At 40.6% G+C, this 21873-nt stretch overlaps 1 protein-coding gene and 1 pseudogene across 1 annotated transcript in view; both read left to right on the top strand.

The window, feature by feature from the left end:
* The first annotated feature begins 341 nt into the window (after positions 1–341).
* SYNE2 (spectrin repeat containing nuclear envelope protein 2) overlaps positions 342–21873 on the top strand; it is a 307891-nt gene continuing 286359 nt past the window's right edge. Inside the window, exon 1 of the mRNA XM_067733714.1 lies at positions 342–485. The gene's annotated coding sequence lies outside the window, so the exon portion shown is untranslated. The remainder of the gene's footprint in view (positions 486–21873) is intronic.
* LOC137226075 (ADP-ribosylation factor-like protein 2-binding protein pseudogene) lies at positions 15785–16308 on the top strand (annotated as a pseudogene).

Here is a 21873-nt window from a genome sequence, read left to right as displayed (position 1 = left end):
ATGGTGTCATCCAAATTGATTTTAACTTCATCATCACATGAGTAAAGAGAACCCTTTCAGTCTTTGATTTTTAAATAATCCTGATTTCATTTTGGGGGGGTAGTTTTTACTTTATGAGTCCTAGTTTCTAGTAATAATGTAGCATGGGATGTAGATAAAAGTGGAAGATGGGGCTGCAGCACTGACTTTCCCACAGGATCTTTGTGAGCAGAACCCCAAATCCTTCACAGATTCAAAGGTCTATTTAAAGGTTCACAATAACAATGACAGCATTTTAGGGCTGTCTTCCAACCCTATCACTTCCTTCTTCTAAGGGGAAGTCGAGCTTGGGGTGGAGGAGGTGCACTGGTGTTACTGGACCGGTTCACTCAAGCTGTCGCCTGCTTTTTTGGAATCACAGACCTTGATGGGACGTTGCACAATGGGACTGGTGAAGTGAAAGTCCTTTGATTGATTTAGACTAACAGAATAGAAAAAAGCATTGGGTGAGTTAAGAAATACTCATTAATGGTGCCCGGAATGTGGAGGGAAAAAAAAAACCTCACTTTTTTTTTTTTTTAAATTGAAGTATAGTTGATTTACAGTGTCGTATTAGTTTCAGGTGTACAGCACAGTGATTCAGATATATATTCTTTCCCTTATAGGTTATTATAAAATGTTGAATATAGTTCCCTGTGCTATAGTTCCCTGTAAGTCCTTGTTGGTTATCTATTTTACGTATAGTAGTGTGTAGATGTTAATCCCAACCTCCTAATTTATCCCTCCCCCCTTCCCCTTTGGTAACCATAAGTTTGTTTTCTGTGTCTGAACTTCACATCTTAAAAAATAACAAATAAAACTTTCAAAATGTAAATATTTACAGTACATTTTTTTTTTTCTGTTTTTTGGCATGACTCTTTAGGCCGGTGTATTTGAGGGACTAGGGCTAACAGTGTGTCACCATGGTGATGCTTGGCTGCTGAGGTGGAAGAGCTGGCCGATGCCCTCTCCAGGGTCCCGAAGCCCCCAGACCATGCCAGAAACTTCAGGATGGAAGAGGATCTCTGGCCAAAGTGCCTGCTGCAAGGGGTGTATCTTAGAAGATCCCTCTGTTTAACTTTGTTGTGCTCTAGGGAGGTCTGTGGACTGGGGTCGTCCCAGTGATTCTGGTTAAAACTGTGATGGACCTGAGGGTCCTACCTTTTTCCTGAGCTGATCACAGGAATTTGCTATAGATTGACCTTAGAAAGCTAAAGTGTCTCAGTTTTTGAGTACTCTTTCTTCCTTCTCTCCCGGTGGGACTTCATAAGGTGATTCACACATAGGGGCCTCTACCTCCAAATTCTCCCAGTGTGGATACCTCTTGGGTAGACCCTGAGCTCCTAAGGACTTGAAATAGATCAAGGCCTGACCGCATTCAAATCTCTGGGGTGGTTCCAGCAGCCACCCCACCCCCACCCCCGCTTTAAAACAATTTTATTTATTCATTTATTTATTTTTGGCTGCATTGGGTCGTAGTTGCGGCATGCGGGATCTTTTGTTGCAGTGTGTGGGCTTCTCTCTAGTTGTTCCTTTTGACTGCTTTGGTAATCGTCTTATGTTCAGAGAAACTAAGATAATACAGAGACTTGTTCAAGGACTCCCAGTGAGTAAGTGAAAAGACAGAAGGAGTCAGAACCACTGCCCTTGGATGCCCAGTTTGTTACTTAGTCCAACAAACCTGTTTTTGAGGATTAACATCCACTCAGAGCCAGAAATAGACCAATTGAGACCAAAGTCAATTTTGACCATTGGTCTCTAAGGATAAAAGGATGAAGGATACATCAGTTTGTTGGACAATTGATTCTCCCTTAGGATAAGAGAAAAACAAAACCAAAATTGTCAGTCATTGAAAATGGCACAGTAAATTATGTTTAGGTTTGGAAAACTTCCAGTCCTATAAATACATTATGGGAAGCCCTCAGGGAGAGAAAAAAGGCACTTTATGGCTGTTTTCGTATATAAAAATAGCAGGCCCATGCAACTTGAAGAAAAAAGTGGGAAGTATATAACTTAGAATGTTAGTCAAAATAGGAACTATGATTCATGACCAAAACTTCACTTTTTAAGTTTATTACCACTCATTGCCAAGGACTGGTACGTTTAGAAACAATAGGTCAAAAGTTTGGCAGGAAGGTTTTGGGGAACGATTTGTACAAACAGGAGGTTTCTGAGAGTTTCCATTTTTCCTGCTGCATGGCAGTTGACTTGGTTACCTACATTCATATTTTGCCTTAATAGAGGTTAAGGAAACCATGGAAATAGAAAGAAGAACCATCTCCATGTTTTAATATTGCGATTGAAATAGAGTTGCAGAATGCTTTGGAAGACCTACACTGGTGTAAAGTGTCACGGCTCTCATTTTCTAGCTGATCATGGTGTTTTTAAAAGCCACTAAGTGTTTGGGATCAAAGAGGCACATTTTATATTTCAGAATGAATGTGTCTATGTTTTTCTGTGTATGTATTCATTTGCTTTATTATTCTGAGTTTACCTCTTTTTTCCTGTGTTTCCTTGACCATGACACTTGTGGCTGTCTGTCTCAAGGTGTGGCTTTCTGTATTTTACAGGCTGGACCATTTGAATTGGTACCACATAGGTGGTGAGTGGGTGGGTGAACGTGAAATGGCACATGTGGGAGCTTGAATGTGACTCTGTGCTCCGCCAGGCCGGCATGTCTAGATCTCGTTGGTCTGAGCCTGATACATCCACATCACCGGATTGGGCCTAAAACCCCAGTAACAGGCCTGCTGTGGGGACAGTATACACCCTTACCTTGGGGTGGAGGGCGGTGAGGTTGTGGGGATTGGTTGGTTGTCTAGACAAGTTGGTTAATATATAGCTTATATTTGGGGCCACACAGGAATCAAGATAATGATTTGCTGACATCCATTCTTCCTAGATTTCAGGCATTTCATTTTCTGCTGCTGAAGCTTTTTTTTTAAAAGCAGCAATCAAATTTTAGGCATAACCCTAAATATCTGACCCAATCCATTAAATAATGCGGTTTGCTTCCTGCTCTCAGTACATGTTGTTGGTTCTTTTAACCATATGAAAGAACCCAGATCCTTGAGGAATCTTCTTCTTTTACATTAGGGATAGAAGGAATTCATGGATGTGAAGATGATAATATGCAGATTGTAACTGAACCCTTGCATTTTGGGATAATAAACCTAAGGGGGGAAAAAAGCACGCCTTTTCTCTATAGCTAAGGGTCACAGGGCATGGAGGATTCTGTTACATCCAGGAAGAAAGGAAGTCCCTTCAGGCTGGAGTGTTTGAGAGCCTTCCAAGACAACCTTTGGGTCTTTGCTTATATAGGAATAATAAAATTGGGAAAAGAATGATCTTACCGTCTATCAAGGGAAGGAATGTACATAGGAGAAGTCTGTTCTGTACCTGAAAGATGCTAAGGAATTTAAAGAGTCATATTGCCTCATGAACTAAGAAGACGATAATGGGAAAAACTGCGGTAAGGTTAACTTGTCTCAATAATAAAAGATACTAGGAAGCCTCCCTTCATGCAAGGTTTATCAGAAGGTTAATTTTAAAATCGTTTTCTTGTTGCAAATATGTCTTCCCCACCAGGCAGAGAAAGGAGACCCAACATGTCTAAAAATGAACTCCTCTAGTTGAGAGGCCACCTGCTGGAGTCAGCCCCAGGGAATGCTGACTGTGGGCAGAGGAAGGAGACAGGCAGACCCCAGAGATCCAGGCCACAAATCTGTGGGGAGATCTGGCAGAGCCCACAGAGGGTCTTCATCCCCTGAATTCTGACAGTTGCCATAAATAGTCTGTTGTCTTTCATTTCTTCCAAGAAAGCCTCCCCAGGGGGTTAGTGTATCCTAGAAAGGAAGCTGGGACGGTGGAGAAGCCAATTTGACATAGGCTGTTAATTGTGTGCAGAGAGAAAAGAGAGAGTGATAATATGTAACTCCCCAGAGAAATCAAGGGGCTTCCAAAGTTCATCTAACAAGGACTGAGACAAAGGAGGAGATTTAAATGTGTTCAGATAAATAGGCAAGAGTAGACAAAAATACTTGTGTTTTCCCTTCAGTACGCCACAGATAACATATTTTACAAATAGCACAAGATTAAGTTCTTCAGTTAGTCTGGAAAAGCACTGCAGCGGAATTCAACAAACTGGTAAAGGTTATCGTGGGGATTCTTAGGTTTGTAGTACCAACCAGTGATAAACATCGTAGGGGCACTGGGAAGACGTAGGTTTACTATTATTATTCTTATTAACCACAAATCACATTCTTAAGGGAATATTTTCTTTTCTGCTTATTTCTTATTTTATAGATAATAACCTAAATTTTAGGTATTTTATTTCAGTTGGTGGAAGTGTTTTGGCAGAAGTTGATTTTACGTGGTTTTTCAAGAAATGGCATGAGTTACATATTTTTCATTTAGAAGATGAGGTAGCAATAATGCTTAAATGTTTTGAATGAGAATTCCATAAGTTACATCACTAACAACAATTTTCATTTTTGCACTTTACCTTTTCAGTCTTTGCCCACATGAATATGTATTTATATATTGACATTCCTATCGAACATAAACATTATATTCTGTTTATCTTACTTAGTATATTCTTGTTTAGTATTTTCCATAGACTTTTAAATGATTGGTTTTGTTTTGATTAAAAACTTTTTTTTTTCCAGGTTGATGTATCAGATTTTGCAAAGCATTCCAATGTTAATTGAGAATGTATATGTCTACTTATCTGTATATGTCTAATTAATTGCTTCTTGGGATAAATTCCCAGGAGTGGGACTGTTGAGCATTTTTATGTTTCAAGCTACATACCACCATATTAATTTCCCAAATGGTTACTGTGTATATAGTGTAGCATATATTTTCTTTGGCTACCAGGGAAGGTGAACATTTTTACATATGTTTGTTTAGTATTTTCCTCTTAGGTGAACTATCTGTTCATATGTGTCAGAACTTGGTTTTTTTTTAGAGGAAACCTTTTACATCTTCTAATTACCTATGAAACTGTTCACATGGTTGTTTCTGGTCTTCAGTTACTTTGTGGGATGTTGCTATAGACGAATAATTTGATTCTTTGCATCGGAGATATAACACAGATTAATTTCCTTAAAGAAATGCAAAAAGTCGGAATTAATTACTCTCTCAAAGTCTGAATTAATCTGCCACATCAGGGAGCCTGTTGTTGCATTTTGTGCACATGTCCAGTGGTTAAGATACTACGTATTCACACCACTCGAGGAAACACAAGCTTCTCAAGCCTTAGTGCTATGGGCTTGCAGAAGCCATTAGAACAAAGGCACAATTGCTGATGTTCCTCATTGGAAGCTGTAATGTACTTCTGAGTGGCTAGCCAGACAAACTACTGTCGAACTGTGGAAACTGTTAGCCATATATGAATTTCATTGCTTTTTAAAGTAGTATCTGAGAGGAAGAGTTTAAAATCCAAGCATTTCACTGAAGGGAGATAATAAAGCCTACAGTCCTGCTGCAGTTTATAGTTTCTTGATCATGTTTATATTAATTATTTCATTAGAGCCTTCTAACAAACTGTGAGGTAGGCAGGGCCCTGGGCCCCTATGTTACAGCAGAAGAATTGGAAGCTCAGAGAGCATCAGGTGACTGCTTGTGGTCATGGCAAGGGTACGCGGCAGAGCCAGCGTGAGAAGAGGTAGTTCTTTTTGCATCCTGAAAAATGTCATCTTGAATGATGTACTCCTTAGGATGAATTTCGTGAGGAGCTAGGTAAAGTGCCATACATGGTTGTAGTTAGAGCCAAGTACAGTAATTAATAATGGTGATTCTAAGTCACCAAAGAAAACTTAAATCGTACTCCAGATATTATATTTAGTGGGTCAAGGAATTTCCATCACTGTTGATTAAAAACAAATGTTGATGTTATTAAAAGAGTGAATTATATAATTACTTGAAAAGTTTTCTTCTCCTGACTGTCATAATTTGGGATTATATGAAACAGGGGTTGCGCATGTGGACTCAAGAGTGAGACAGATGTGACTCTGAGACTCGGTTCATTGGCTGAGCCACTTGGATAAGGCACCTCACTCCCCCAATATTGGTAATATTTCTAGTGTCCCTGTCAGAGATGTTTTACGGTGCTTAAATGAAATATGTATAAATACTTAGTGTATTATGTAAAATGCTTAATGCATAGTAAGCACTCTATTTTATCATGAACTAGGTATCATTTATTGGTTAAATATGCTTCAGTTCTCTTTTATTCTTTTATATTTTAAAATTTAAGATCAAGCATGTGCTTCTTCACTCTATTATTACAGCAGAAAGGTTAGAAAGAAGAAACAGTTGTTATTTTTTAACACAATCCCCATTCATTATAATTTCTTTTATATAGCCTTCTATTTTTTTTTTAAACTGAATCGAATGCAGTGAGTAAATGTGGTTTTGGACAGGCACACTTTGTACTGACTGTGGGCAGATATTCCTTGTGATCTTGTCCTTTCAACCATGTTTAGTCTTATGAGTCAAGCCTCAGGAATTAGCTGCATTCCATGAGTTTCATTTGTACGTGAATCTTTGTGAGCAGTTTTTGGCCTTTGATATTTGGAATGAGGCTTGCTTTTTGTGGAGATTTTATTGTATTTTATAATAATAATCTATGTATAACCAAATTCAGTTTCAGTAAACACAGAAAAGGGCAGAATATATTTGAGCAGATATGATATAGGAGAGATTATAATCAACTTTAAATTATTCAAGGGCTGGTTACTTAGCTTTTGTATGTATTTATATTCTTATTTGTTCCTTAAATCGATTGTGTTTGTCTGTTTTATTTTTCACTTGTACCTTCTGGGGACTGAGATGGGAAAGGCATGTTTTCATTGTTGGAACCTTTTAGCTTTAGGTGTGTCAGGCATTAGCTATAGTTTGCTGCCGTTCTAGGATATATATATAGCACTTATCAACATAGTTGAAACTTGCGCTAATATAATTTGTCTAGAGTGGGTCTTCTTGGATATAGATCTGTATCTTCTACTTTATCTGTTTTCTGCCATAACTGGACCCAATATACTTAGATTGCTCATTTTCAGAGACTTAGACTATTAACATTATAAACATCTTGACTACAACTGAAATTTTCTTTGAGTTTCATAATCTTTTAGGACATTGCAAAGCCTCAGAGTCCTTTTATATTATTATAAGTGCAAGCTTCATTGTACTCTAGATATAAAGAAGTGACAGTTAATAAAGGTTGAACATGCAACAAAAAAAGAAAAAAGGAATTTATATTAGATGATAACTATCCCTTCCCTACAGAGGTATTGAATATTTTGAATTTGGGAAAAGTTGTCCTAGACCAGAGCCTGATGTTTTCTGTGATGAAATATAAATGTAGCACTGTTTTTGTTGCTTAAAATGCAGAAGCTAGTGAATTGTTTTGAAGCGAAAAAGTGTATTGTGGCATCAGGAAGAGAATTTTGTGAAGGGGCATTGGGTGGTGGTGGATGACCTAGTGGATGAGGGGTGGGTCCCCTGGTCCAGGAGATGAAAAACAGCCGTGAAACCTAGAGCCTGTCATACAGAGTGAAGTAAGTCAGAAGGAGAAAAACAAATACCGCATGCTAACACATATATATGGAATCTAAGAAAAAAAAGAAAAAAAAATGGTCAGAAGAACCTAGGGGCAGATGGGAATAAAGACGCAGACCTACTAGGGAATGGACTTGAGGATACGGGGAGGGGGAAGGGTAAGCTGGGACGAAGTGAGAGAGTGGCACGGACATATATACACTACCAAACGTAAAATAGGTAGCTAGTGGGAAGCAGCCACATAGCATAGGGAGATCAGTCAGTGCTTTGTGACCACCTAGACCGGTGGGATAGGGAGGGTGGGAGGGAGATGCAAGAGTGAGGAGATATGGGGATATATGTATATGTATAACTGATTCACTTTGTTATAAAGCAGAAACTAACACACCATTGTAAAGCAATTATACTCCAATAAAGATGTTAAAAAAAAAAAAACACAACAGCCATGAAGCTCAAAGTTTAGAGAAGGGCCACGGCCGGGTTGTTGGGGCCAGAAGAGAAGTGTGTGAGCATCTTCCTGCTCCTAGACCATATCAGACAGGACGGAATATTGAGGGTAAATTAAAAAGGAGAAAATAGGCCCTGTCATAGACCACAATGCAGGTAAAATTTCTAAGATGAGAGAACATGGGGGTACAGCAGCCTTGTGGGGAGAAGGGAGAAGTGACTCTCAGCACAGTTTCAGTAGGAGGTACCTGGTGAGGATGCTTGATGGTTCTATCCATTCATCCCTCCATTGACTCCTTGCACATTTGTTTAGTGTCCTACTTTGCATCAGACTTGGTGTTTGGTGCTGTGGCTACAAAGAAGGAGGTGGTACTCTCCAGAAGCTCACGGATCAGATGGGGTCTCAGACACAGGGACCTGACAGTTGGAATATTTGTGCTGAGTTTGAGGTATGGGGTGTATAGGGAGCACAAGGCAGACCTTCTCATTCCCCCGGAGCTTGGGTAGGAGAAGCACCATGTGCAAAGACAGAAAAGTGAGAGACAACATGGGACATTAAAGAGAGCTTGGATTCATTTGCCATGTTCGTAGCCTGGGTCAGGAGACGGGGATAGAGAAGGAGGAAGGTGCCAGATCTTGAAGAGCCTGGAATGCTGTGCAGTTGATGAGGAGCCTCTGAAGTGTTTTACGCAGGGAAGTAAGATCACTAGACTGATGACCTTAAGAACTCAGCCCAGGTCTCCCAGCCTCTGGGAGGGCTGCCAGCCTTTCCGGGATCGCTCCAGCGGCAGCAAGCCACCTCTCCCGGTGTTACGCCCCTTCACAGGGGCGGGTGGGGATGCAGGGGCCCCACCTCTAGTGACTGATGAAGTGGAAGTGTGAGGACCACCTACACCAAGTCAGGACAGCTCTGAAGGGCCATTTCGCCTCCTGAGCCCACTGTGGGGTTGGGAGAGGCTGTTCAGGAGCCCGCTTTGCAGCTCATCTCATCTCATCCTCTGCCCAGCCCTGCTTCCTTCTCTGCTTTGGCCATCTCAGCCTTTGTGAATTCTGATCTCTGCGAGGTTGCCCTGTTCTATCTGGCGTTCCCCTCGAAGCGCTGAGGTCTGCGCGTTGTCTCCAGGTAGAAAGCACGGACAATCCTGGGGCTCACCTCGCTTGTTTCCCTCTCAGAAGGATGACCCTCCCACACTGCCTGTTGTACTCTTAAAATGCTTCCTGTTAAAAATAATTTTTTTTTCCTAGAAGAAGGTTGACTGTGGATACTGTAATTCCTTCATGGCCAGAAGTGAAGTCACCTGTTCTACTTTGACTATGTTGAGCTGTGAGTCGTGGAGGTAGCGCCGTTAGGTATGTGTTCAGTATGCAGTTGGCTGCGTGTTCATTCAAGATATTCAGCTTGCATTTACTGAACACTTGATTGAAGCTGAGGGAAGATGTTCTGAGAATAAGCAAGTTGAATGGATGCTATTTTCTTAATTGTACTTGGCCACCCGCCTCCCCTCCCCGCCATCAACATGGGATCTTACTACTTTCTAGTGACTGAGCCCTACAACCCCATGTGTACTAGCACGGACAGATAATGACGCCATTTCACAGGGTGAAAGTAGCTTTAACACCCGCACTGGCTCTGTCTCGAAAAAGATTCCGAATGTACTGAATGAGGTGGACTCATTACCTGCAAAGGTGTACATACAGGCAGACACACAAACTTATCAGCTCTGTTTAATGTCCTTGGTTGAGCAAGGGGACTCTGACTAATGCAACATAAGAAATATGTGTGCTTGGGTCATTGAGAGCTGATGGTACTTTTTTAAAATTTTATTTTCTTTTATTTTTTTAATTGCAGTAAAATTGCTTTACAATGTTGTGTCAGTTTCTGCTGTACAGTGAAATGAATCAGCTATATGTATACCTATATCCCCTCCCTCTTTGACCCCGCCCCATCCCACCCATCTAGGTTATCACAGAGCACCGAGCTGAGCTTCCAGTGCTTTATAAGCATGTTCCCACTAGCTATCTGTTTTACACGTGGTAGTGTATATATGTCAATCCTAAGCTCCCAATTCGTCCCACCCTTCCATTCCTGCCCTGTGTCCATGTGGTACTTTTTTTTTCTTTTTGGCTTTATCATCTTCAGAGAGTAATGATTTTTTTATAAGATTAACAGACTGTAATTCCTGTAAGGCAGGGTGGAATGCATGCTCTGTTGCCCACTTGTTTATTATATGACATTTTGTTCCTTTTTTTCTTTTCAAGTGGTAGACTTTGATTTCAAGAGGTAGGTAGAATAGGAGTGAGTTTAAGAGTACATTGTGTGATTTTTAGGCGCAAAGGCAATTATTAAGTGCAAAGTTTGTTTACTTACTGGATGTATTTGTGTCAATTTTATATTGTGTAAATATGTATCTAAATTGTTTGACAGACTATCTTATACTTATCAGGGTAGTAGTCTTATTAATTTTGTGTTTTTTAAATGGCGTGGATTAGTCTCTAATTATTAAAGAATTTATAAAGTTAACCCTAATAACATGGAAATAATAACCATTTTGAGAAAAATTGAAAATAATTTTTCAATAATAAAGAGAATTTATTCTCTAGTTTCCATACTGTCAGAGAATGTCATGTAATGAGAGTGTGACCTTCAGTCATCAAGGTGATACTTGAACATTTGCATTAGAAAAGCAGATTTGTATCCATCACACCCACTCTGTGGGTCCATGGGGAAGGTGTTGATCTTGTGGCCACATTCGAGAACACAGCAGATTGTCCTCCCAGACGATCCAGAGGCTCAAACCCCAGCCCTGGCCTTGTCGGCATTGCCAGCCAGGCTGAGGATTGATCACAACTCAAAATAGCTCAGTAATTGAACTGGAAGGTATGTAACTTCTAGAGCAGCAAGGAACTGTGTTTTCTTCATTCTTGTTGTTTGAAATAATGCTTTAAAAGTGGTAAGATGGCTGGGTTTGGTACTTCTGTGGACTGTGAGTCCTGCTTTTTATAGCCTCATAAAATCACAGATTTATTTAGCTGGAAGGGCTCTTAGAGAATGTCTAGATCCACCCTTATGTTATGGATGGGGAAAATTATGGTTCAGATATGTTAAATGCATTCCCTGTGCCTGGGCCAGAATGAGAACCAGAACTCAGGTCTGTAAACCGCTAGTCTAGGAATAATTCTGCAATGGGGCATTGCCTCCTCAAAGACCGTTCAGCTTCCCAGATTAGATTTAGTGCAGCTAGGGTATTCCAAGCCTGCATGGGAAGCATTGTCCTTTACTTGATAGCCATCCAGCGCTCATGTGTGTTGGTCCTTCTCTCACCATGGGCAGGCATCTTGGGTCAGACTTGCCTCTGTTCTAGCTCAGGTGAGCCTGGGTCCTTGTTATTGCGGCCCATTCACCATTCCTGTCCTGGAAATTAGTCTCATAGCATAACTCACTTAATTATTTGATTTAATCTGCACAGAACAGAGCTGAAGCACAGTGGTAACAATGGCCAGGAATCCAGTAAGGTGAGGGACTATGTATCCCTCTTGCCTTGGAGATCATTTTTCCGAGGATTGATTATCTTGCTAATCACCCAGCTTAGTGCCAGAAGCATACAAGCTATATATTAATATGTTCTGGGTAAACTACTGGCTAATAATAAATGAATGAAGGCTAAACAATAAGAGAACATTTTTTTTCCCCTGGTCTTGAGAAGTTTTAGGAGATTAATCCTTGCTGTTCTTTTCTGATTCAAATTTTTATGTACCATCAAAATACAATGTATCATATCCTGCTCACAGCGCAAAAAAAAAAAACAATGTAGGTGGGACTTCCCTGATGGTGCAGTGGTTAAGAATCCACCTGCCAGTGCAGGGGACGTGGGTTCGAGCCCTGGTCTGGGAAGAACCCATGTACCGTGGAGCAACTAAGCCTGTGTGCCACAACTACTGAGCCTCCGCTCTAGAGCCTATGAGCCACAACTACTGAGCCTGCGTGCCACAACTACTGAAACGCTTGTTCCTAGAGCCCGTGCTCTGCAATGAGAAGCCACCACAATGAGGAGCCTGCGCGCTGCAGAGAAGAGTAGCCCCTGCTCACTGCAAGTAGAGAAAGCCGCGTGCAGCAACAAAGACCCAACACAGCCAAAAATAAATAAGTTTATTTAAAAAATACAATGTAGGCATTAAAACGATGTTTATGGATACTAATAACATGGAAGTAGTGATGCTTAATATTTAGCAGAATGAAGAAAAATTTTGTGGTATAATTACAACACTATAAAAACAAAATTAAAAAACCTATGTTAGAGATAAAAGTAGTCTAAAAATTCACCAAACTATTAGGAGTGGTGGTATTTGGATGGTGGGGCTGTGGATAGATTTTTATCATTTTTTAGTTTTCTGTAACATTAAAAAGTTACTTTAATACACACATTTATAGTACCAAAAAACCCTCGTAAAAGTAAATGAATTGTATATTCCATTTTGTAGAAAATAAATTTGAACTATAGTTTGACTTTTTATCCAGTATACATAATTTAGATTTCAAAGATTTCTTTCACCCCCTAAAAATACTTGAATCCATTTCTTCTTTTTTTGTAATTATAACCACATTCTTTTTATTTTCTTAACTTTTACTTTATATTGGAGTATAGTTGATTTACAATGTTGTGTTAGTTCCAGGTGTACAGCAAAGTGATTCAGTTATACATATATCTATTCTTTTTCAGATTACTTTCCCATATAGGTTATTACAGAATACTGAGTAGATTTCCCTGTGCTGTACGTAAGTGCTTGTTGTTATCTATTTTATATATAGTAGTGTGTATATGTGAATCCCAACCTCCTAATCTGTTACTCCCCGCCAACTTTCCCCTTTGGTAACCATAAATTTGTTTTCTAAATCTGTGAGTCTGTTTCTGTTTTGGAAATAAATTCATTTGTATCATTTTTTTTTGACTCCACATATCAGTGATATCACTTGATGTTTGTCTGATTTACTTCATTTAGTATGATAATCACTAGGTCCATCTGTTTTGCTGCAAATGGCATTATTTCATTCTTTTTTTATGGCTGAGTAATATTACATTGTATCACATATTCTTTATCCATTCTTCTGTTGATAGACATTTAGGTTGCTTCCATGTCTTGGCTATTGTAAATAGTGCTGCAGTGAACATTGGGGTGCGTGTATCTTTTCGAATTATGGTTTTCTCCAGATATATGCCCAGTAGTGGGATTGCTGGATCATATGGTAGCTCTATTTTTAGTTTCTTAAGGAACCTCCGTACTGTTCTCCATAGTGGCTGTACCAATTTACATTCCCACCAACAGTGCAAGAAGGTTCCCTTTTCTCCACACCCTCTCCAGCATTTATCGTTTGTAGACTTTTTGATGATGACCATTCTGACCGGTGTGAGATGATACCTCATTGTGATTTTGATTTGCATTTCTCTAATAATTAGCGATGTTGAGCATCTTTTCATGTGTTTTTTGGCCGTCTGTATGTCTTCTTTGGAGAAATGTCTATTTAGATCTTCTGCCCATTTTTCTATTGGTTTTTTTTTGTTGTTGTTGAGTTGTATGAGTTGTTTGTATATTTTGGAGATTAATCCTTTGTTGATTGCATTATTTTGCAAATATTTTCTTCCATTTAATCCATTTCTTAACCCTTGGCTCTGTTGTGGTGGTGGATTGGAGGAACAAACTTATTTTTGCACTTATTAATGATACGTAATTTGACTAGATTCACTTGTCCTGGTCAGCTTCCTCATCCACCAGTCTACATTTGCCAGGTCCTACCTGCTTTACCAGGAAAATCTTGAGGGTGGGAAGGTAAAAACTGCTCCTTTTCCATTAAGCCTGTTAGGACAAGCCTTGCTTTTTTAGATTCTCCTAAGCAATTAGTGACTGCTGTCAGTTATGCATCCAGAGCACACTGTTCCTGTCTCTGGAAAACCTTTCCCACTTACTCATCTTTACATCCTTAGTAACTGATACAGTGCCTGGCAAGTAGTAAGCACTCAGTGGATATTTGTTAAATGGATGAATTAATATGGTCTCATGTAGAACGCTCAACTCTACATGAATTTAGTTCATGTTTGTATAATATTTAACTTAAGCTTGAGTAGTAGAATAAAATTTGGTCAGAAAACTTCTAAGTTAAGCAAGAAACTTAGCAATCATATATGTGTGATTGAGGGCTGTAGTGGGACTTGGTCATTATAAGACAAAATGGACGCTTATCTGAAAAAGGTTAATTTTGTTAATTTCCTCTGTAAGAACACAGTTAAAGAGAAAGAATGGGTACCTGGCCAAGCAGCATCTGGTGCATCTGTTGATGAAGACGTGTGTAATTTGGGTTGGTTTTAGTAGCACAGGCCAAATGGGAAAAGCAAATCACTCTTCCTTTTCCCATTTTTAATAGCAAATTAATTTCTGAGTGTGAAAACATTTCTGCAGCTGCCACTAAAATTGGCAAATATTTTTCTAAATAAATAATACATTTCAGAAACAAATTTTAACAGGCAACGTATTTCTGGCTGTTGTATTTGCTCACAAACATTTCAAATTTGGAAATATTTATTTTAAATATCTTGGAGATACCAGTGTTTGGAATTTTGAAGACAACAAATCTTTCATCAGTGGGGAAATGCTACCCAACAGAAATGTGTAAAAACGCATGTACAGTTATGTTACTTAAAACACTTGACAAAAATACTGTTATAATCACAGTGAGATCCTGCACATACTTTCCCAAACGTTTCAGTCATTTCAGAATTTTGCCAGTGACTATGCAACCATTTTGGCCACAGCTCAGTAGGACTAGTTCAGCTTTGTAAATTTAATAGAATTCCCCCAACTTCTCCATCCCTTCTTTCCTCCAGAATAGTTTGGGACCACAACTCCTCTGAAGCCTTAAAAATCCAAGAGAAAAAATCATTATAAATAGAAATAGGCATTTTACCTTAAAATACGTCTAGGAAGACATTTGAGGGCAATTCAGTTTTTTTGTGGCCAAGGATTCTGGCCGTTTGGGGAGAAAAAAAATCTTGTCAAAAGTGGAAGGAGGGGCTTCCCTGGTGGCGCAGTGGTTGAGAATCCGCCTGTCAATGCAGGGGACATGGGTTTGATCCCTGGTCTGGGAAGATCCCATATGCCGCGGAGCAACTAAGCCCGTGAGCCACAACTACTGAGCCTGCGTGCCGCAACTACTGAAGCCCAGGCGCCTAGAGCCCATGCTCCGCAATGAGAAGCCACTGCAATGAGAAGCCCGCGCACTGCAACGAAGAGTAGCCCCCACTCGCTGCAACTAGAGAAAGCCCGTGCACAGCAGTGAAGACCCAACACAGCCAAAAATAAAAAAATAAAATAAATTTATTTGAAAAAAAAGTGGAAGGAAGGGGAACAGTTCAAATGGAGATATCAAAGAGGAAATTGTAACTTTTAAAAAATACCCCGTGACTCGGGAACACCTGAATTTCAAAATTATTTTTATTTTTATTTGTGTGTGTATTAAAAAGCATCCTTGTCGGAGGCGTGGCAGGGCTTGGAGGCCCGGCCGCGCGTGGCAGCAGCCCGGGAGCCTGAGGCCGGGGCGTCGTGCGCAGGCGCTGCCCAGCTGGGCTGTGAGGCGCCTGAGGCCTCGGCTGCGAGGCCTTCCCGATGAAAGTTGGGGCTCTGCGGAGCAGAGCGGAGGCTGCGCCCGGCCCTCGGGCCGGGTAGAAGGCTGGCGGGCCCACTCACCCCGTGCGCTGTGGAAGCGGCGGCGGCGATGGGCGCCCTAGAGGAAGAGAGCTTCGCCCAGTCCATCTCTTACGCCTCTGATGCAGAATTTGATGCTGTGGTTGGATATTTAGAGGACATTATCATGGATGATGAGTTCCAGTTATTACAGAGGAATTTCATGGACAAGTACTACCAGGAGTTTGAAGACACAGAAGAGAATAAGCTCACCTACACACCTATTTTTAACGAATATATTTCTTTGGTTGAAAAGTATAGAGAACAGTTGTTGGAGCGAATTCCTGGATTTAACATGGCGGCTTTCACTACAACTCTACAGCACCATAAAGATGAAGTGGCCGGTGACATTTTCGACGTGCTGCTCACGTTTACAGATTTTCTGGCTTTCAAAGAAATGTTTCTGGACTGTCGAGCAGAAAAAGAAGGCTGGGGACTGGACTTAAGCCGCGGTTTAGTGATGACTTCATTGTGCAAATCATCTTCTGTGACAGCTAGACTATGACTATGACTCCTACTATCACAGCTAGTCTTGGCTGTTGGAATCAATTTAGAGAGTTGTCCTTTACCTAAAAGGTACTTGTGAAAATCAATTCCTAGTCTTGCATGTACAATCTTTGTATCACTTCACTGTCTTCTACTGGTCCCGATGTAGTCCCATTGTTTCTATAACTCTTGTTTACGTGTTTTTGAAAACATATTTTTATAGATGAATACTCAGGCTAACCTAGTGGATATAATCTTGGAACTTCCATGATTACTCACTTCAAGATCAAAGTATTATGGCAGAACATCTGCGGCCCTAGGTCCCACCTCCGGGTAATGGGATCTTTCTAGACATCACCAGCCCAGTAGACTGGGAGAGGCTTGGCTAATGATGTCAGAAGAATACATTTTGGAATGACAGATTCTGTTCTGCAACTCTTCGTTAATGTTAAGTATTGATGGGTCAGAAGAAAATTACCTGACCTTCCTGGGACACGTTCTTGTCTTCAGTAACCCTAGTACTCCTCCCTGAGTAGACATCTCTCTCAGGAGCTTCTGAGTCTGGCTCCTGTGTCAAGCCCAAATCCAGTATTCCACCCTGGGGGCACTGCCCCAGCATACATGTTGGTGTGTCCATGTTGGAAGAACCCACCATCACCAACTCTCTTGGGCCAACAGGCCTTGCATGTCCCGCCAGGCTTTTTGTGCACTCACAGCTTTTTATATTGGTCAGAGTTTCAGCCCTGCAGCCTCAGTGGGCTTTTTGACTGGGAGTGTTTATCTAGGGTTTAACTCAAGCTAGCTGCCTATCCCGAGATTTCTGAAACTCCTACTATCACAGCTAGTCTTGGCTGTTGGAATCAATTTAGAGAGTTGTCCTTTACCTAAAAGGTACTTGTGAAAATCAATTCCTAGTCTTACATGTACAGTCCTTGTATCACTTCACTGTCTTCTACTGGTCCCGATGTAGTCGCATTGTTTCTATAACTCTCATTTACGTGTTTTTGAAAACATATTTTTATAGATGAATACTCAGGCTAACCTAGTGGATATAATCTTGGAACTTCCATAATTACTCACTTCAAGATCAAAGTATTATATGCTGTGTGCTTTTTAGCTGTTGATGCTATGAAAGCAAAAATGCTTTCTGTGTTGGTGTTCCTATTTTACTGGGCACCAATGAATGTGTGCTGGAAGTAGTCTAAAAGATTTCCTTTTCTTAGAGCATGTTAGTGTTTGTGCAGGTTTGCTTAAAACGCTGTGTAAAACAGCTCCTTAGGTTTTCTGTTGGCGTAGGGGCTCGGCACTTCCTTCTTGCTGTCAAAGTAATCCTACCAAGATAGTGTTCCACTGGTCTAGCTCAGTAGGAGATAACAAACAGCTTTACTGGTCATCTGTCTGCTTGGATTTAGTACACTCGTTTACTACAATGTTTGATAGAACATTACTGACCAGAAAACATGGATGTCACATCTCTAGAAAGAAAAACTATAGTAGTTCAATTCCCAATGTGTACCTTAGTTGTTTTTTTGTTGTTGTTTTTATTTTTATTTTTCAAGTAAAAATAAGAACCTCTACTGACTTTTCACTTGGCTGTTCCGGTTTTAAAGAATGAGCTAGTTGTAGGCTGTGTGTTTTTCTGTACCAATGTGGTGCTTATCAAATACTTTTGTACCATGAGTAAAATTTCAGTTGTTTTGCAGAAAAAAAAGAAAAAAGCATCCTTGTTAAATATACTTTCTGGGATTTCCCTGGTGGCACAGTGGTTAAGAATGCCAATGCAGGGGACATGGGTTCGATCCCTGGTCCAGGAAGATCCCACATGTCGTGGAGCAAGCCCGTGTGCCACAACTACTGAGCCTGCGCTCTAGAGCCCGCGAGCCACAACTACTAAGCCCCCGTGCCACAACTACTGAAGCCTGAGAGCCTAGAGCCCATGCTCTGCAACAAGAGAAGCCACTGCAATGAGAAGCCCGCGCACCGCAATGAAGAGTAGTCTCCTCTTGCTGCAACTGGAGAAAGCCCATGTTCAGCAACAAAGACCCAATGCAGCCAAAAAAAAAAAAAAAAAAGTGTGTGTGTGTGTGTGTGTGTGTGTATATATATATACTTTCTGAGTTACGGTTTGCTTGCTTATTTGGTTATTTAGTTTTTTGTTTTTTGTTTTTTTTTTGTGGTCCACGGGCCTCTCACTGTTGTGGCTTCTCCCGTTGCGGAGCACAGGCTCTGGACTCGCAGGCTCAGCGGCCACGGCTCACGGGCCCAGCCGCTCCATGGCATGTGGGATCTTCCCGGACCGGGGCACGAACCTGTGTCCCCTGCATCGGCAGGCGGACTCTCAACCACTGCGCCACCAGGGAAGCCCTATTTAGTTTTTTAATTTGTTCATTCCTTACTTTATTCACAAAGGATTTAAGATGACTGCAACAAATATGTATAAGAAAGGTATTATATGTCAATAAAAAGTAAAAACAAAAGACGAGACATAGGCTAGGGAAAAACAGGCATAACTTTGACTGACATAATTGCTATGATTTGACCTCAGAGTTAGCTCTGTGTTTCTGGACATCCAAGGTGAAAAAAGGAACACTTATTATATGGTTCTTATTTTCAGAAGGGAAAGCAAGAGCAGAAATAATATAGAAACAACCACAAGAAAACCCAACCTGTGTCTCCAAGGAAATGAAGTATTTTCCTAGCATTAAATGGTTAAAAAAAAGAAAAAAAAAAGTTGAATGGAGGGTTTCCCACAGGAGAGCTGAGAGTTGTAGAAACAGTGTCCTCCATAACTTTGCTCCAGTTTGTTCATTTGTTCACTCTTTTACTCTTTCCTCAAACATTTATTATGTACCTACTCTGTGCCACATCCTGTGCTAGATGATAAAGATACAACAGTGAACCAAACATAGTTCCTTGTCAGAGCTCGCAATCCAGAGTCTCAAGAAGACCCAGGGCCAAAGGATCTGCTCCAAAAGGACAGGTAGGCTCAGTGGTGGAACTTGTGAGGATTGGGTTTCTCCATGTTAGCAGGCATTTCAAGTTGACATTCAGGACCTACAGCCTCTACTGTGATCCTAGGATGCTTGCAGATTACTCCAGCGTGAAATGCTGGGAAGAGGCTAACAAGAATTAGGTGATCGATGGGAGTCAGGGCCCTAGCTGGTCTGGCTGGGCGCAGGGCTGAAGTTATTCCTGGAGTCAGGACCAGAATAAGTGATCTGTTAGTCACACAGCTACTTCTTGGGGAAGAAAGCCAATCCACCTAAAGCCAGTTTCCTGAATGGCAAGTGGACCTACCTAATTGCTTGTTTCTTTTCACTGTCTGGAAAATGTAAACAATTCATATACAATGGTTTTAACAGCTTTTTGAAGATGTAGGTGATGTTTAAGGTGTCCTCTTTTCATTTTTATATGCTGGCATTTTATGGAACCTTCAGTTTTTGTTTGCCCTGTTGTAATGGGAGCGGACTTGGACAGGGAGAGAGAAAAACACCCCGCAGAGCCTGGACTGCTGATCTTCAAGAGAGAGGAGATTGATGGGCAGGGAGTGGGGACATGAGGGAGAGGCAGAGTAAGAATATATTCACCAAGAGTATAATCATTGAAAAAATATATTCTTGAGTGCAAAGAATTCTTAGGAATATATTTTTCTTATGAATAATAGCAAGCCAATTTATGCCCTTTAGTACTTCCTCACCCACCCTCTGCCTGTTCTACCTCCCACTAGAGGCATTGTTAATCCATTGCTTCCAGGCAAGACTCCCCATTGATTCAGGGTCTCCATGGGAATGAGGCTACAGGGGACATGCACTTAGTTCAAGAAGATGGGACAGGAACAAACAGAACCTGGCAGAAATGATAGAGTAAGTCACAAAGTCATTCATAGTGTTTTAGGGATGCTTCACCATGTTGTCTACAAATTAGATCTCTTCCTAGAGCTTAGAACTGGAATCTGGATGTCTTCAAGCGACTTGACATTGAAAAATATTAAAAAGATCTCACTTACTGAAAGCACATAAATTTCATCTTCCACTAATAAATTTTTCTTTCTCACCAATAGAGAACAACTTGCATTTGTATCTCATTTTGTAATTTTCAGCATGCTACATGTTATCTCATCTTGTCCTACAGAAAGTCCGAGTTTGTTTAACTCATTTATTTGTACCCTCCTTTATTGTAGAGAAATTTTGAGTTAGTTTGCATAGAAATATAAAATTCAGTTGAATAGAAAAATAGATGAGGATATTGCAGCGAAGGAAAAATAAGAGTAGATGCATAAAGCCGGTGGGATAGCACCTTGTTTTCCATAAAGTCATTTGTAGTTGCTAGATCCAGGCTATACCAGCCAAAATAAAGAGAGGGAAACTTTGTTTGTAAAAATAACATGGTCATTAGATTAAAAGAATAAATGCTCAGGATCACAATTTTTCTTGGTACTGAGACCTGAGAATTTTCCACAGCTTGTTCTCATAAAAGGAACACTATGTGGCTTACAGACTGTCTTCCTGAACTCCTGTGTAAGAAGTACAATGGTAGGTCTCTCTTGACTGTTTCCTATAATATCCTGCTTGGTAAGGTTTATGGGATTATGCCAGAATACGTTTTAATAAAAGCAGTTCTCTAGGGGGATAAAACAATGCAGTTCAGGTTCACAGCTCCCTGATGGCTGGAAAGGATCCAAAGACCACATCCAGGAATGGGTGGACGTTCAGTCTTTCAGGCGTTCCTCCAGGAAGATTATTGCTTGTAATCCAGTGCTTTTAAATGCACAGCAGAGAACTTCGGGTTAGATTCTTTGGCAAGAACCCGAAAGTGTGAGTTGGCTCAGACAAAATCATTTCACAGATGAAGAAACGGGACCTTGCAGAGGCTGATGATTATCCAAGGCTTTGAGGTCAGTGGCAGAGCTGGGATCAAGGCCAGATTCTTCAGACTCTTAAGTCTAGGGTTCTTTCAACCATTTCATCTCTCCGCTCTAACCTAAGTAGAATTCTATTACAATTTAAAAATGTTAAGAATGGAATTTCTTAATGATGTTTTGTTAAATATCATATTTGCCACTTACCATAAACTTTATTAATAACGTTTGATTCATAATGGGTCAACAGATGGTAAAATAGTTTAAAATCTGCAAATGTAAAATGATCTGGGAAAGGGAAATCAGTTAAGATACCTGTTTTAGAGAATTATTTAATGTGCTGTTCAATAAAATAATTAAAAGTTTGGTCTGGAAAAAAAGGATGACTATTTCTAACATCTGTAGTATAATCCTACTTGGATGTTAACTTTTTAAAAAAATTAATTTATTTTTGGCTGCGTTGGGTCTTCATTGCTGCACACAGGCTTTCTCTAGTTGCGGTGAGCGGGGGCTACTCTTCGTTGCGGTGCGTGGGCTTCTCATTGCGGTGGCTTCTCTTGTTGCAGAGCACGGGCTCTAGGCATGTGGGCTTCAGTAGTTGTGGCTCACGGGCTCTAGAGCGCAGACTCAGTAGTTGTGGTGCATGGGCTTAGTTGCTCCACGGCATGTGGAATCTTCCCGGACCAGGGCTCGAACCCGTGTCCCCCGCATTGGCAGGTGGATTCTTAACCACTGTGCCACCAGGGAAGTCCTAGATGTTAACTTTTTAG

The sequence above is a fragment of the Pseudorca crassidens genome, chromosome 1, assembly GCF_039906515.1.
Source record: "Pseudorca crassidens isolate mPseCra1 chromosome 1, mPseCra1.hap1, whole genome shotgun sequence".
Classification (NCBI taxonomy): domain Eukaryota; kingdom Metazoa; phylum Chordata; class Mammalia; order Artiodactyla; family Delphinidae; genus Pseudorca; species Pseudorca crassidens.
The sequence above is the reverse complement of the archived record's forward strand: the minus strand, read 5'-3'. Positions and strand labels throughout refer to the sequence as shown.